Source organism: Apis dorsata, unplaced genomic scaffold, assembly GCF_000469605.1.
Source record: "Apis dorsata unplaced genomic scaffold, Apis dorsata 1.3 scaffold_133, whole genome shotgun sequence".
Classification (NCBI taxonomy): Eukaryota; Metazoa; Arthropoda; class Insecta; order Hymenoptera; family Apidae; genus Apis; species Apis dorsata.
The window spans coordinates 1,402,190-1,419,010 of record NW_006263426.1 but is presented as its reverse complement, the minus strand read 5'-3'; the positions used below and the strand labels follow the sequence as shown (position 1 = coordinate 1,419,010).

At 35.7% G+C, this 16,821-nt stretch overlaps 1 protein-coding gene and 1 long non-coding RNA gene across 2 annotated transcripts in view; one reads left to right on the top strand and one right to left on the bottom strand.

Moving 5' to 3' along the window:
* The window catches only part of LOC102677882 (neurobeachin), a 240,681-nt gene that overhangs the window by 60,705 nt on the left and 163,155 nt on the right, over positions 1-16,821 (top strand). The gene's annotated exons all lie outside the window — the stretch shown is intronic.
* Positions 2,591-12,851, bottom strand: LOC116185229. The gene is made up of 3 exons (XR_004150032.1): positions 12,496-12,851; positions 3,889-3,927; positions 2,591-3,676 (listed from the first exon to the last, which is right to left on the bottom strand). It is a non-coding gene; the product is annotated as an uncharacterized LOC116185229 (long non-coding RNA).

Below are 16,821 nucleotides of genomic sequence, written 5' to 3'. Positions count from 1 at the left end.
ATATATTCGATGCGGATACCATTAAGGAATCGTCGTATAAATGGCGCATTGCGAGACGCGCTTTACAATTAAATCGTTCCCCGATAATTTGCAACCCGGATAGAAACGAAAAAGGAATAAAATAAATGCATACAGCGGGGCACAAGAACTTTAGCCGGATGAAATAAAATAGGAGGCGCACACCGTTCGATGCTCTCAATTTATATCGGACTGTCGATAAAGCGTAAATAAATTTCCGCTGTTTACCAGAGTTAATGCATCTCATTTCTGCCGCTTTGCATTCTTCCGCGTGTTTAAACCCCCTCCCCCTTCGAACTGTTCACCCTTTTTCTTAAAGTCGCAAGTAATCGCGCAAATCTGGGTGAACGAGGCGAATAATTAATTGAAAAGAGCCTCGAAGAATTTTTTCTTCATCATCGTACTTTTATTTTTACACAATAGAAAAATTTTTTTATACAGTTTCTGTAATAACCGAGAAAAGAATTTTCGGAATCTTGGTGGTGAATGGAAGAGAAATGGCCGGGGAGGGGGAAAAAAGTGTAATTTATATCCTCGGAACGGTACAAAGGAGACACATAAATATCACCAGTTTCAACGCGAGATTTTAGGGGTGTGTCATTGATTTTTCTTAGCTTCCTTCGAACCATCGTGGAAAACCTATTCGTTTCCCTGAAACGTCATATCTGTGCCAACGTCTTTTTCAATCTCCTCCAATTTCTCAACTGATTTGCCGTGGCTCAGCATTCTTCGAATTCCATTACAACCGATATCACGCCAATAACGATCGAATAATCTCCGTCATTATTATAACGAATCTGAAACTTCGCCTTCTAAACTTTCCGTTTAAAATAGCAAACAAAATTTTAAGAAATAGCCCATTCTAAAAATCAAATCCCTCTATCATTGTCAAGAATGAAAAGAAATTACAGATATATCTGAATTAAAAACTTTTTAACATTTTCGTATTTATTTTCAAAACAAACTACAAAAATTTCTATCCCAATACACGCGCCATATATATAATTGCCAATCCGAATTTATCGTTCCGTTTCCGTTTGATTCAATTTTCTATATAACGTATATATGATCAACACGATTTCTCGAAATTCACTATCCGAGAGAACGGCCATAATAAACCTGCACACACACACACACACATACAAAGCAGGGTCGTCGAATTAGAAACTTCTCTCCACGCGACTGGTTAACAGAGAACACTCGATCGAACGCGACTTAACGATGTTCCAATCCTTCGTATCACGATAAAATCGATTCGATTCGGAAAGAGGAACATCTGTTGGGGAACGAATTCCACCGGAAGCTCAAAATTCCTCTTCTCTCTATCTCTCTTTCTCTCTCTTGCCCCCCTCCTCTCCTCTAGATCGGTGTTGTTCTCCGACAGGCATGCTAATTCAATTCACCCCCTACCACACCCCCTATTACGAATGCCTCTCCTCGTTTGTAAGTCTGCGCTTTTCGGGGCAGAAGTTCGCTGCAAATTAGCGGGAGTGTCGACAAGCAATTAATCTCGAAAGGGAACAGGGCGAGCAGAGTGACTGATTCGTTTGATTTTCACGAAGCACTGGATGCAGTTAATTCGATTCAATTTTTTAATTACACGGAAAAGGGGGATGAGTTCGATAGTGATAATAGGAGGACATTTAAAAGAAGAAATTATGGAGTGAAATTTGAAGGAGAAAATTTGATGGAGATAGTTATTAGGAGGAGGAGGAGGGGGGTTATTAATGTTTGAATTAATATCTTTAGTAATTGGTAATTTTGCTGTTAACCAATTCACATTATATTTATATATCTTGAGAGAAATCATGTTTAATTAATAATCGTATAATTATGTGTACGTTACGATTTATTTAAAATATAATTGCACAATATAATTATACGATATAACTATGAATTATATATTTAATTGTATCGTATAATACTTTATATAATTGTTTTAGAATATTTGTTACGTAATTCATATTTATATCGCGATAAATTTATTCACAATATCATCGTATAATGGCGAATTGGTTAATAAAAATGTTAATTCTGATTTTTATTGAGATCGAAATAATGATATATAGTAATAATTTTAGTGTAAAATATTTGAGATAAAAATTGAATCATTTTAAAAAAGACATTATAGAGAATATATAAAAATTTTGCTCTTCTGATATCTTATTTTAATTTCGATAAAGAAGAAGTTATAAATTTAAAAATTAATTCTTCCGAAAATATGTAACTTTTCAAAGTATCTCAAAACAAATAATTTATATATAAGTAATAAATTAAAAATATCGACGAATTTTATTCGTGAAATTTGATTCCAAATTTGATAATCTCAGATTCCAAGATAAATGGATCGTTTTCTCGATTCTTCCTTATTTGAATTTTACCGCGTAAAATTTTCCGTATCGTTACTTCCGATTTCGCGACTCGAAGCGTATGTTCCTTCTGCATACCGGAAGCTCCAAGTTTACCCAAAACTTTGCGACTACCTTTGGTACTTTGTCTTCGAAAATACGACTTCCTCGCGCATTACCGTTAATAAGAAAGTGTTCCGTGCTCCACGGTAAATTCTATTATACCCGATTTCCATATTGTACGCCCATCGTTGCGAAGATTGTGCGATTAATGGGTTAATTTCTGGTAGATAGTTCTTGGAAGTTCGCGCAAAGTGAAATTTTAACGAGATTTTAAATCACGTATAATAATAATAATATTAAGATACATGTTTATTGATTTTTAAAATGGAGAAATCTACGATGAAATAACGATTATGATATTTGTATGAAGTAACGTTTAAAGGATAAATGATCTTGTCTGGATAAACGATCACGTAATGTAGAAAAATGGTTGTCGACTCGACTTCTCGAAAAAGTTTTAAGACAAAAATATACCTTTATTATTAAACTTATGGTGTAATAACTCATTGCGATCCACTCTCTATCTCTCTCTCTTTTTCTCTCTCAGAATAATAAATCTCGCGATATACGAGTTTCACAAAGCAGAGACGAATTATGGTTTTAATGAACCGAGAATTTCTCAACAATTTCATTCCACCCGATTGAGAAAGAAACGAAAATCGAAGAAAAAAGGAGGGAACAAGATAGAAAAAAATATAACATAAAAAGCAAACGAAAGGAGAAAAGGAAAATAATAGAAACAAGTCGAAGGGAAAAGTTGCAGCAACTTTATCGATCGCATTCATCCCCCATATTTTTCTCCCCCTTCTTTCATGCAATTCGTAGTAACTCTGATAAACGCAACCGCGGAATTTACCGTCTGATTCAAAGCTCTCGAAGAGTTTATCGAGTTAAGCTTAGGTCGATCCTTGCCTCTCTCTCTCTCTCTTTTTCTCTTTCTCCTTTCGTAGAAAACTAACTGGAAGGAAAAGAAGAGGAAGAGAAAGAAAAAGAAGATAGAGGATATATTTCGAGTGGAAATATTCACCAATTCTGGATGGGAAGAGAATTCGGCCCTGGCTCTTGGCTAAGTTGATAGATAATGAAGATAAAAGCGCGAGAGATAGGACAAGGAAAGACGAAAAGAGAAGAGGGTGGTCCATGGTAGACATTACTACTGGGAATTCCGCAATTAAATCCCTGCCTATTCTTCTCCTTTTCCCGCGAACTCTCCCTTCGTTTCGTTCATCCCCTTCATCCTTTACCTCCTCTCTTTGTACACCATCCTCTCTTTCTCTCTCTCTCTCTCTCTCTCTCTTTTTCCTTGTTGCATTACCGCCTACGACAGATACTAAATCCTGTGGAATAGATACTTGCTGGAAGTAATTCCGGATTTGTAAACCGTTTTACGTGGAATTTTCTCTTTTTTCCAACCCCTCCTCTCCACCTTCGTTTCCACTTACTCTTTCCTCAAGGCTACATTCTCTCTCTCTCTCTCTCTCTCTCTCTCTGTTTCTCTCTTTTCATTCCTTTCGTCCAGTGACAAGGAGTAAATTACCTCTGTGCACTTTCTTCGTACCATCTCTTCGTATTCAAATAAAATAGCCGTTCGAAAATTCGAGTCGCAAACAAGTCCGAAAATGTTGTTTTCCATGGAATTCGCGACTTGTTATTGGCTCAAGCTGGTCTACCAAGTATTTAGCGATAGCGGGGATCGGGTTATTCCAGAATTTCCAGGAAACGTGCCCTCGTGAAGGCTCGGGACCCCGGTGGAGGATGGTTTACACGCGTGCAAGTCGAAACGGATGCGTCGTTTAGTCTTGGTTTCATCAAAAGGATAATGAGGGCTAGGGTGCGTCCGACTGCGTTAACGTTGCGAAATGGGAATGGAAAACGTGAGAGCGGCAGGGGAGCTGGTGGTTTCACGTCGAGTACTCTGCCGAGGTTTGTTGTATATTAAAAGTGGCTTGCGTGGTTGTGGGGAGCTTAGGGAAAAAAAAAATAGGTTGAAACTTTGAAATAGGTTTCGTGATTTCAGGAAAGGAGGGGAGGAGATAAATTGGAGCAAAGGATTTGAGAAGTTCATGAAATTCGATTATATTTTAATTATTACAATTAAATTTTAATTCAAGATTGAACGAAATAAGTGAGAAGAAGAAATAACAAGGTAATTGATAATGCTCAAAAATTTTGAATTAGATTTAAATTAAGTTGAATCGAGTAATGTATAATATTTATTTTTCAGAAAATGATATATATATATTTATATTCTTAATCTTAATCGTTAATTTATATAGAATATCTTCATCTATCGAGAATCACAGTCGTGAGAATACATCATTAATTTCTATCTCAAAAATTTACCCGAGTTTTTTTTCTTTTTTTCTCGACGTTCTGCGAATTGTACACATAAATAAGATAACAATTTCATTTTAGAAGAAGTTTGTAAAAAAAAATCCGGACAGAAGTGCTCAACAAAATTTCGCTGTACGACGCTCAAACTTGTACGATCCTCGATACCGCATGCTCTCCACGGAGGATTCCGCGTTTTGTCGCACATTCTTGGAATCCACTCGGCCACTGTGTGACATGCAATAAACTTGGGTCCCCGACTTAAACTCGCTGCCTCGGCATGCAACTTGTAACATGCTTTTGACGCGATGGGCTACAATTTCAGAAAAGTGTCTTTCCTCGCGCATCGACCGCGCACAGTTTTACGGGAGACGTCATATGAAATTTCCATTGTAAACGTTCCAGACCCTGGGGCATCCCTTTGTATCCTTATTTTCCCTTAAAGCCGTTTTATTCGATGGATCATATTAAAAGTAATGGATGGGATACGAGCTGCTTGAAAAAACTGTATTTTGAAATTTGTCGAGTTTTATTCAACCTGTTGTTATATGTTTTTACGTCGCACTTGGAATTAATTCAAACCACAATTTTTCACTTTATCAGAATTCTTCGCGCATAAGAATTTTCTTTCTCGTGGAAAAAAATAGTTTCTGAACGAAAATTTGCGTATGAAAGATTAAAGGAATCGAAGAAGAAAAATTTTCGATATTGAAAATTGAAAAATAAATCGATTCGAAGAAATGACGAAGACGATGTATTTAAAGCATTAATTACGAATAATTAGACTATCAGACTTGTGACACTTCGAATAAGAATATTTTATTCTTCCATATCACGTTAAATATTTGCGCTAAAAACTCGAACGATCCTTTCCAATCTCCAAAAAACAGTACACAAAAAGACACCTCTCCATTTCTCTAAACGTGGAACACCCATTTCCCAGAGATAAAATTCCATACGTGAAAGTCGTCAAAAAGTTGCACGCTTTTTCCACTTCATAGAGCAAAACAAAGTATAGTGAAAAGATGGAAAATGGGAAAAGGAGAAAAGAAAAAAAAAATTGTTATCAAAGAGAGACGCTCCTAGCACTTTGCCCGTCACAAGATATATAGACAAGAGAGGAAACGTCGTTTTATCCCTTTTGTGACGATAGAAACGAAGGCTTCCGTTTCAAAGTTCGGATCATTCGTAACCCGACACCTTGGTCCCTTTCTGAAATGAAAAACTGCAAGAGAATTAACGACGGATCCATCGGGTGTCGCGAAAGTTATTTAAAAAATGCGATTATTAACTCGGGTCAAAGGAGAAACTGGACGAGGGAGAGGGGCCGAGGGGAAAGCGTTTACCTCTGAAATACTTGGCCAAGAATTCTGGGAGGGAGTGAAAGAATCCCTATCGGGGCTCTCACAATTAACGAATTCTTCCGGAGACTTTGTAGTCTTGTTGTTTCTGTCCTGAAAGGAATTCAGGATGGTTCGATCGATGTGGAAGAGGGGTGAGTTTGATCAGGTTTATGATCAAACTCATGGGAGGCAATCGAAGAGATAGTAGATAATTTTGGAAATTGAGCGAAGTTTTCGACAAAACGGATCCGAGATATTTATTCGATTTGAATATTTTATTTTATCGTTTATGGTTACTCAATTGTGCATTTACGAATGTTTAATCGAAATAAAAGGATAGTTAATTATATTATAAAATTAATGCGTTCTATATAAATCAAATGGAATTTCTTTAAACGTGATTGAATTGTTGTATCTTTACATTCTTGTAAAATGCAAACGCAAAGCAAAATCAGATCTTTCGAGTAAATTAATCTATAATAATATCAAATCGTATTTTTATTTTCACAGAGATAGATAAAGGAAATGTCATTTAGAAAGCAGAATCGAATAATTGATTTTACACGAGAAAAATAACGTTCTATTTAACACGGAGGAAATAGTAAATAATAAGTGGCACAAGCTCTCTCTTTGTTGAATGTTGAAAGGAATAATTATACATGGAATACTTCATCATATATAATATCAAAATTTACGAGATGAAACCATATTTTAAGGGATTCAAAGTAACTTTGTTTACACAGACATATCTTCTTACACCATCCTTTAAAATAATCATCTTCCAGTACATCTTAATGTTATAATTGAACAACTAATCTTCAAAATCCACATTATTGCATTGTGCAATATCAACATATAATAAGTGAGTCATTTTTCGCAGCTTTTTTTCATATCTATAACCAATCAATTCAAATAATCACCGTTCAATTTTACACACGACATTCATCTCTCCCCCTCTCGCTTCAAAGTATAACGCAAGCAAAATCTAAAAATCTCATCTTCTCCAAATTCATCCTCGACGCATCGTCAAATCTCCGCGCGTTTCTCCGGAAGCGGCGGATGAACCCATTTCCGGTGCAACGAGCGCGCGACACCGTGAAGAAGAGAGGAGGGGGAGGTCGAAAAATGCGGTGGAGGAAGGAAAAAGGAGCGGGGTTGCAGCGGCGTGGGGCGCGGAATTGTGGGTGGGGTAGGGATAGAACGTGATTAATCGATGCTAGGGAGCAGACGAAGCGAAAGAGGGCGCCGTGACAAAGGGCGACTTCGCGATGGCGTCTGGACGCGTAGCGCCATCGGATTACCGGGAGGTAACGAGTTAACGACGGAGGCCAACTCCCGTCGACGCAACGCGGCCCATTAACCGTGACAAATAACCGCCACGTTGACTTTTCCATAAACGGGTCGTGACCCTATCCCACTCCTCAACTCCACTATTCCTTTCAACGTCTCGCGGTATGATTTTCTCTGAACTCGATTTTTTTTCCAAGGAACAAGAACGAGGAGAGTCGAATCCTTGGAATTTTTCTGAATTGTACTTGGCGTGACGTTCTTGGTCCACGTTTTTTCGTGGATAGGATCCCTTGGGTGAAATGATTGGGGTTGGATCGAGTTGTGCGTGATCGACGAGGGGTGTTTTTGCGGGTGGTTGCGTGAAGTATATCCGATGTATTTTGAGTTGGAATGTGATTAATGGATTTCGTGCGAAAGATTTGTAGTGGGTAGTAGATTTGTGGAAAAGGAGAATGGAAATTTTGTATGTTATTAATTAGCGAAGAAAATTTCTTTATATAGTTTGGATGTATAACGTAGAATTTTAGTTAATCTCGGTATATATTACACTCCTTCTACATTCGCCAGCAAAGAGATTCTAGGTAGTCTCCAAGGAAATTCTGGAGAGTCTACCCTGTCTCTCCCCTCCCAAGTATCCTTTTCATACAAATATATATCCTTTGAGCTGATCCATCTCGACATCTAAGGCGCTGGTCTACCAGGATTTACTTCTGTATGAATCTCCTAGCGGAATTAAACGCATCTCCTTTTCTTACATCCTAATCTTTCTTTATCCTCTACTCCCTTATCTTGTTCAAAATCGTACTATAAATAATAGTCTCACAATTAAAATTATCTTAAAAATTCGTTAAAAAAGGATTTAGAAAATATTCGTCTCATTGGAAGGAACTTTTATCAATTTTCACACGCTTCGAAGATTTATTGATGCGAAGAATTACGTTTTTCAAGTAAGCGAAATAAATTATCAAAATCACGCAACACACGTGCCATCACGCCACATTCTGCAAATTTCCACCAACCTTACATTTCTCCACGCTCTACATCTTTTACTGTCACGCGCTTTTACTGTTTGTATCACCAAGGATTCCAGTGTACACGTGTCCAAAATTGGACCCAGGAGAGGACAATACCGGTTAAGATAACAAACGGTCCCGTTGAAAATTCGTCATGGCATCCCCTACAATTGCACGTTCTCGGTGGACGAATCATCGTTAGCCGAGCGAGCAGGCGTGCATAATTAATGCGAGTCTCATCATGGAGGTCGTTAATCCGCGTCTAACCCAAGGAGGCCACGTGGTGAACGCGCAATTTCTTTTCATCGCGCACAATGGACACTGGATAATAGCGTCGTCTTGCGAGAAGCCTCGAACTGGACGAAAAAGAGAGAGAGAGAAACAAGAAGCGAGCAAAGATGTAAACTTGAATAGCGTCGAAACGCTATGGATGTCTGATTTTACATTATCCTTCTATAGGGAACGTAATTGAAAATACGGAAGCACGCTTGAGATGTCAATATAGATCTACGACCAAACATCTTCATTTTACATACCTTTACTCTACGAGAGAGCGAGAGACTTCTTATTTCTTATTCTACGAACGAGTCGTTTCACGAGTTTCATTCGTTGAACGAGAAGTTGGTGGAGAAAATTGAATGGAGATTGTAAGAGTTACTTCAGAAAAAGTAGCGGAAGCGAGATGAAGAATGTGAGGGATTTTGAAGGATCTCATTTGAAAATGGTAAAATGCAATATAAATTTTGATCGTTGAAATTCGATCTCGAATTTTTGTAGGGAAATTATAAAAAGAATTTGAAAATTAAACTGAAAATGAGATAAAATCGTGCTCGAAAGAGTATATCTTATGTAATAAACACATCTTATGTAATAAAAGTAATTAAAACTCTTCAATTAAAATCAATGATATTGAATTCGATTGATCGTAACGTCGAAGATATGAAATGCACGTTTCACGTATTATATCCACAACTCAATTAGAAACGCAGTACAAATTATCCATATCCAAAGTGCATTATGAATTGAATCTAGGAAACGATGCACGTATTTAATAACGACAACTATTAACGTAGAGTAGTGATTAGTAATCGCGTTGATAAAGGAGTCGGTCATTTATACAATCATATAACTCAAGCGCGCCACGCAGCGGGCAAACCGCAAACTAACGAAACCGCGAGCTAACGAAACACGCGGAAGCTTTTGAAAGAGAGGGTGAGAGGGTTGGGAAGTCGGCTTTCCCTTCTATACCACCGACCAATTCGAGTTTCTCGTCCCCGTTCACCCTCTGTCTAGCTGCCAATAATATGAATTGGGTTGCGGTCGATCGAAATTGCTACATATTAACGAAACCATTAATCGTATCGGCAATTCACGATCCACGTTTCCATTTAGTTTCTCGTTTCCACTCTGCTTTGACAGAAAAGTGAACGGTTTTAGGGCAAGGAGCCGAAAGATGGAGAAAAATCTGTTCAGGGAGATTTCCACGTTTATCCTCGGAATCCCTTTGTTCCCTCTTGTCCTTTTTATCACCGGGAGTAAACGACCTTTGATTCCCTCTGTCGCTGGGGGTGTTCTTCTTTGAATCGATACCGCTTGCAAGCAGTTGGTTTAAGGATAAAATGGAGGAGTTGTTTGATGATTTGTGGTATTTTTCTTCCGAACGTGAAACGTAATATCGGTGTATTTTCTTTTTCTAAATCTCGGTTTCCATTGCAGTAAACAGAGAGAAATATAAATGATTGTTTTATAACTTTGGTTTCGTTCAATTTGCAGTTTTATGTCAGTATTTTTAGATAAATTATCTATTAGTTCTTTTAATCCTTTTTCCGATTTTCTCTAAAAAGATTGATGACAATTTGCTTTTTGGTTGGTTGAAAAAATATCCTTCTTATTGAATTCCGTTGGAATATCCATCATTCTCTGACATCACATTCGTATAATTATTTTTAATTTTCTTTTCATAATTAAAATGTTTGGTATATGTTGGTGTATGTGCGAATTGTACAATGGAATATTGAAAATAATTAAATTAATGTTCAGCATTATTATTTATGACATGAATTTCTATAAATACAAGCAATTGTTCTGCAATCGCTTTTTCTATTTACATAATCTTAAAAACAAAAGTTCGAAAACAAAAGTAAAATCCGCAAATTCAATAAAGTACAGAATGCTTATGTATCGATTCCACTGAGTATTTGCCCGAACAAATTTACTTGAATCTCGATTTAAATATTCGATAAACAAATGTCTCTTTGACTTTGAGCTTAAAACGTTGATTAAAATAAACGATTTTTTAATCAAACGTTTTAATAAAACTTACATCATCTTTTTACAAAACATTTTAAGCTATTATTGTTTCGATTATTATTCTGTCAACGAAGCATCAAATAAATTCCATTGACAATGAAACGAGAAAATATTAAACACTGAAAATAAGAAGATTCTTCTCCGTTATAAAGCACTGATTTATGGAGTTCGGTGAAATAAATAAATTATACGATTCAAAATTTATGGAGTATAGTAAATGCTCGTGTGTCGCCGCCCACCGAATCATTGATCTCTTTCCCTGGAGATTTTCCTATTGTCGCGCAACAATATGTCGAAATATTTCATGATAATAACACAAAGTACATCATAATTCGAAATTATAGTTGTACTATTATTACAGTCATTCACCCGAAAAAATTTACTCTTGCAATGTAAGAAATATTTAAATTCTTCGATTATTACCGTGAATTGTAAATACAATTCTATTTCTATTAAAAATTCGATAATGTGGAAAATAGTTATTATAAGAATTTAGAAAATTAATGAAAATAAAAAGAAAGAGATCTAGTAGCATGTGTAAAACGTGATAGATATTATTATAGATGTTGCAATGATTAAATAAAGTTTTAAATCTTTTAAATCAAATTAATATTTGTAATTTTACAAAATCAAATTATTTAATAACATGTATGTAAAAAAATAAAAGCAATAAAAATTAATTTCTGTTAGAAAATTCATCGTGAATCAATTTTTTTTTAATGAAATTAATTCATTAGATAGTTTAATTTCAAATTTCGCAAATTTTGCGAAAATATTTTTTTTCTTTTTATGAACTATAAATAATAGAAAGAGAAATTAGAAACAAGCATTTCGATCGAGAAGAATATAACGTTCCGCGCCGTTTCCGGTCACACGGTACGCATTTTCTTCCTTTAACACCGTTCTCCACTTTTCTGATTGACGTTGACGCGACACACTCGCAATGACGTGCAATATACCCTCTCGTTTTCTGCGTCAAATGGAACAAAAAGAAGAGCACGCGCATGCAACTCGGTATGTAGTTTATTGGAACGCCGTAATTTTCACTGAAGTCACGTTCATTACTTAAATTTCTCTTCATATTCTAAACTTATACTAAAAAGAGATTACACCAAAGTTAAAAAATTCATCTTTCATTCATTTTATTTCTACTTTACCATCGTCTATAAATTCTATCTTATACAATTTAAAATCAATCGTTAATCCTCTATTCGCAAATTAAAATAAAAGCCTTCATTCATTCGATATTATTCCTATCACGATGAAACACTAGAAAGGAAAAATGAAGGAGTGAAAAATAAAAACGAAAGGAAGATGGAAGAAAGGAGGGAAAGTGGATAAGCGGCAATAGGAGAGGAAGGAAGGAAAGGGCGATTTCTCGGGTTGAATGCAACGTTTCACTCCCCTTCAACGTTTCGTTTGATCCTATCTGTAAGAAGGAAACGTTCGTCCCGAAGCGTTTCTCCGGCTCGCCATCAGCCAGCCTGTTCCTATTCTCGCGAACTTATCGTCGTGCATCCGCGCCCTCACCCTCCCTTTTACCTCCCTCCCTTCGCCTCTTCCGCCCCTTTTGGCGTCTTCTCGCCCTCGGTCCTTCTTTTTATCACGAGCCAACCGAGACTCTTCCCGAAACGGAAGAAGAAACCATCTCGACGCCATCATAGAAACATATTATTATCGTTTACGCAATATATTTGAGACACGGATCAAAATTAGAATCGATTTCTAAAAATAGTTCGAATGCAGGAATATTCTTCTCTCTCTCTCTTTCTATTTCACCTCTGCTCGATTCTATCTCATTTCATCCTGTTTGCAGATGCACGCGAACGGAAAGAGGAAAAATGGAAAGCCAGGGGTTGTTGTATCGAGCGTGGAACGAATATCTTTACGAATATACGTCGCGCCTGGGCACTTTTGTGCCGCCTCTGGCGTCGAGATTATTGGTTGTCGATAATATGGAAATGATGTTTGGGGATTTTTAATACTTTGGTATTCCAGAATTTCTGATGTTGGTTCAGGTGTTGGTACGGTATTATTGAATTAGACGCTAGGTTCGCCGTAACAGATTAAATAATATATAGATGGAATGTAATACGGAGGAAATGCGTATTGGAAAATTTTTGCAACAATATTTCGAGGTTCTATGTATGTACATTTCAATATATTGGTAATATTTGTAATAATCGAATAAAAATCGAGTAAAAAAATAATCGAATTTTTTGAAGCTGAAGATAAAAGCTGGAGAGAGGAAGATTTAATAATTGGGTATTTGCTTTACGAGGGTAGATATTTTTATTTCGAGACCGTATTTCGTGTAACGTGTTTCGTCATCTGGATTTATGAAGAGGGGATCGTAAAAGTGCTTAGACAGGTTTACTATCCTGTTATCCTTTCTCGTGGATGGACGGGTCAACGTCCTAAAAGGAACGACACCAGAAGTCACTCGGTAAACTGAGAGTGAAAAGCTCCATAAATCTCACGTCACTTACATAAAAATACACAAGAGAAGAAGAAATTTATCCAATAACATAATACAGTATCTAATCACACCATATCCACTATTTTCTCTTATTTTCTTAATTTTCTTAATACAGAATATTTACAGAACAATTTTCGCGAATCCTTTCTCTTTTCATCTGGCAAATGCCGTCTATCCACTCCAGAAAACAAGATCTTTTTCAAACTATAATTAGTGTATCCTTGCATTATCCATCATGATATCAAATCACGATCGATAGATTTTCATCGACACGGATAAATGAGTAAACGTGCATCGATCTGGCTTGAATTCAAAAGCAAAGTATGAATGGTTCTGCTAGAGGATAAAAATTGGCGCGTAGAGAACGTGCCTCGCGATAAAAAGCTTGCCTGTTTCTTGTTTACCGAATTGATGCATGTGCGTTTCAAGATGCTTGCATCATATGATTCATATCGATTTTTTGTAATTTAAATTTTATAATGTAGCCAATCCTTTTATATTAATTTTTTTATCGAAATCGTATAATTTATATTATTTATATTATCGGCATAATCACTATAACAATACTGATGAATCTCTGATGTTTGATGTTGAAATTACATTAGCTGTCATTGTCGAAACATATGATATCTTGTCCATTAACGATACTTCTACAGAGGGAATGAACGTATCGAGAAACATCTTTTCTCAATTGGAAATAATTCAATGCATATACTAAGTCGACAATGCCATAGTGACAACGAATGTATTAAACGAAATTTAGAAATAAAAATCAAAGAAATAAAAATGATGGAATGATAGAAATATTTGTGCCGTAAAAGGAATGTTTTGTGACAATAAAACTTTGAAAGATTTTACAATTATATATATTCTCCAAAATATTGAATCGGCTTTTTTCGCGTATATCCATGAAATATGAAAATGAAAAGTTTGATAAATAGATAAATCATGAGCTGTTATAGCGATTCGTCTTAAAACAGAGACGTAAACCAGTACATCAATCTTGCTTGGTGATCATACAACCCCGAAACATCGATCATTTTTCAAGAAACTTCTGTATTAACTTGCTACCTGTCCGTCCGATTCTGACTTTTCCAATCAATTTATTTCGCATGCAAACTCATATTTCATATAACCTCGTACAGTTTCGAGAAATACTTTTCAGGAAATTCAAATATAGAAAAATATTCAATCATTCATATTCGGGATAAACAAGGAAAAATATTCGGAATTTTCCAAAGCTTACGTAACATCTCTCTCTTCGTCAAAATATTTAATTTCTTTCCGGATAACGTAACGCTTCTCGTTAATTAATTTCCATAGTTAAAAATAAATTTGGAAAATAATTCTCCACCTCTCAGCCCGATAATTTCAAAGAATATTATATTGTGTAATAATCTGAAGAAAAAGATCGCGCAATGGTGCCTCTTCTGTGCCTCGAATTGCTTTTCGTAACTTCCGTTATAGAAGATTGAATGTCACCGAGTATCACGAGTGCGAAAGTGTAATTATAAAAATATATACGCGTTCACACGTGAAAAGCAAAACGGGTTTCGTCGAGCTTTTTCATCGCGAATTTCTGAATTTCTGCGTACATTATTAACGCCGGCGATATTAAATGAAACGAACGAGCGAAAATGTTAATAACATCGTCCCCTGAATTACCTTTGAATTTTCTGTCTGTGAAATTTTCACTCCCTCACGCGAGAAATAACAAAGCGTCTACCAGATATGAATCATCGTCTGTTATGATGAAGGAATGAAACAGAAATAAATCTTTATCGATATAATCAGATTTACGAATTGTTTTTGCTGCTGGCGTGTACTCGTGCGGAAAAGAATATAACAGGGAACCTCTTTGAGAGTTTTCAAAGAACAAATGTAACGAATATGAAGTTTGAAAGCAAGAAATTGCAAAGACTCGGAATTATTTTCGAGATGGAGATTTAATGTTTCGTGTTGGATTGATATGAGTTTATAATTCCAATATTTTAAAGGTTTCTTCGAAGAAAGAATTGTTTTTGATAAGGTGAAGTTTTAATTTCTCTCTCTTGGAATATTATTGTAAGATATTTGTATCATATTCTTGGTAATTTTGTTTTATTATTATTTATTTATTTATATGCTATATTGTAGAGAAAAATTTTTATGAACGATAACGTTAAAATATAAATTTTAATGTTGTTTATGAGTTGAAATAAAATGAAATTCATATATTACATAAATAAAAAATTAACACGATCGTGGTATTTTTATTATTTTCAGAAATAGACGTGTATTTTAGAACATAAAAAAAAAAAATAAGAGTAAATTAAATAAAATAAAGAACTGATGCAAATAAAGAACTGGAGAAATTAATTTACAGATGATAAAACCATGTTTTTAATTTAAAAGTTGTTTTCATATTAAGTTGTAATTTTACTGGATGAAAATTATGAATAAATGAATGGATTTTTATATGAAATATTCAAACGACTGATAAAAAATTAATATGTTATTTAATATAAATTTTATGATCAGATTACTTTCTTTCTTCCATGTTTCTTATTTTTATTTATTTATTAAGTTGTTTATTAATTAATTAAAAAATAGAACTAATTTTCAAAAATAAATTCTTGTGTTTTTAATTAAAATCAAGTGGAAAATTGATTGAAAATTTTCACCTCTAAAGAGCAAGAAAAGAGCAATATCTGCTCCATTTATAAGTCAAAGATCGTCAACTTGGCTATCTCTTTTAAACTCTCTAACTTTTAACGAAAATTTTATTTTTCTCATTTTTATGATTGATTAGATTAAAATGACATCGATCATATTTTTCTTCATAATAGATCACGAAGATAAAAATTTGTATTTTTAAAATTCATTGAAACGATACCTATAATGAATCAAAAAGCGTCGATTTATCTCAAGTTTTCTAAGAAACTCTAAAAATTAATTCTCCTATTCTCCTTATTTTTATAATTATTTTTATAATCGAGGCAATATAAATCACAAATCGAAGAGTACTCGAATACTCCTTCTACGATCTCGAAGATAGAAAAATTCCATTCTTTTCCTCTTGCCTATTAAAAATCAAGAAAAGTCTCTCAAGAAATTTATAATTATATCTTGCTTCCCTTACTTTCGCTTCTTACTTTCGAAAGAACGACGAACGCGACTCAAAGAAAATCGACTGTTATGCAACGCCACGCACGATTCCCTCCCCTCTTAATATCCAGATCTCAATCTGTCAGAGAGGCGGTAGTCGGTGTCTGAGCATACGGATTACAAATTACTGGCGCCTGGCCACCGGTGCCCTCGCGTCGCGACGTGAAATTACGAGCCTCCTCTCGTCCCCAATTAAGCCGAGCTTCCCCTCGCCCTATCTTTCTCCTCGTCATACACACACTCGACCTTCGTGGGTGAAGCACGAAGGGGCGCCCTTCCCTCGTGACGTCGCAGTTCCCCGTCTCGTTCGCGCCTCTGCTATCTCTTCACCCTTGTGTACCTCGTGTACACGCTGGTATCTCGACAAGTGGCGCGGTGCCTCCCTCTTTCCAGCTCGTGTCACGCGGAGATACTCACGGCAGGATACGAATCTGGTTAATTGACCCATTTCGTTGTAATGGGCTCCTTTGTGGCCACGA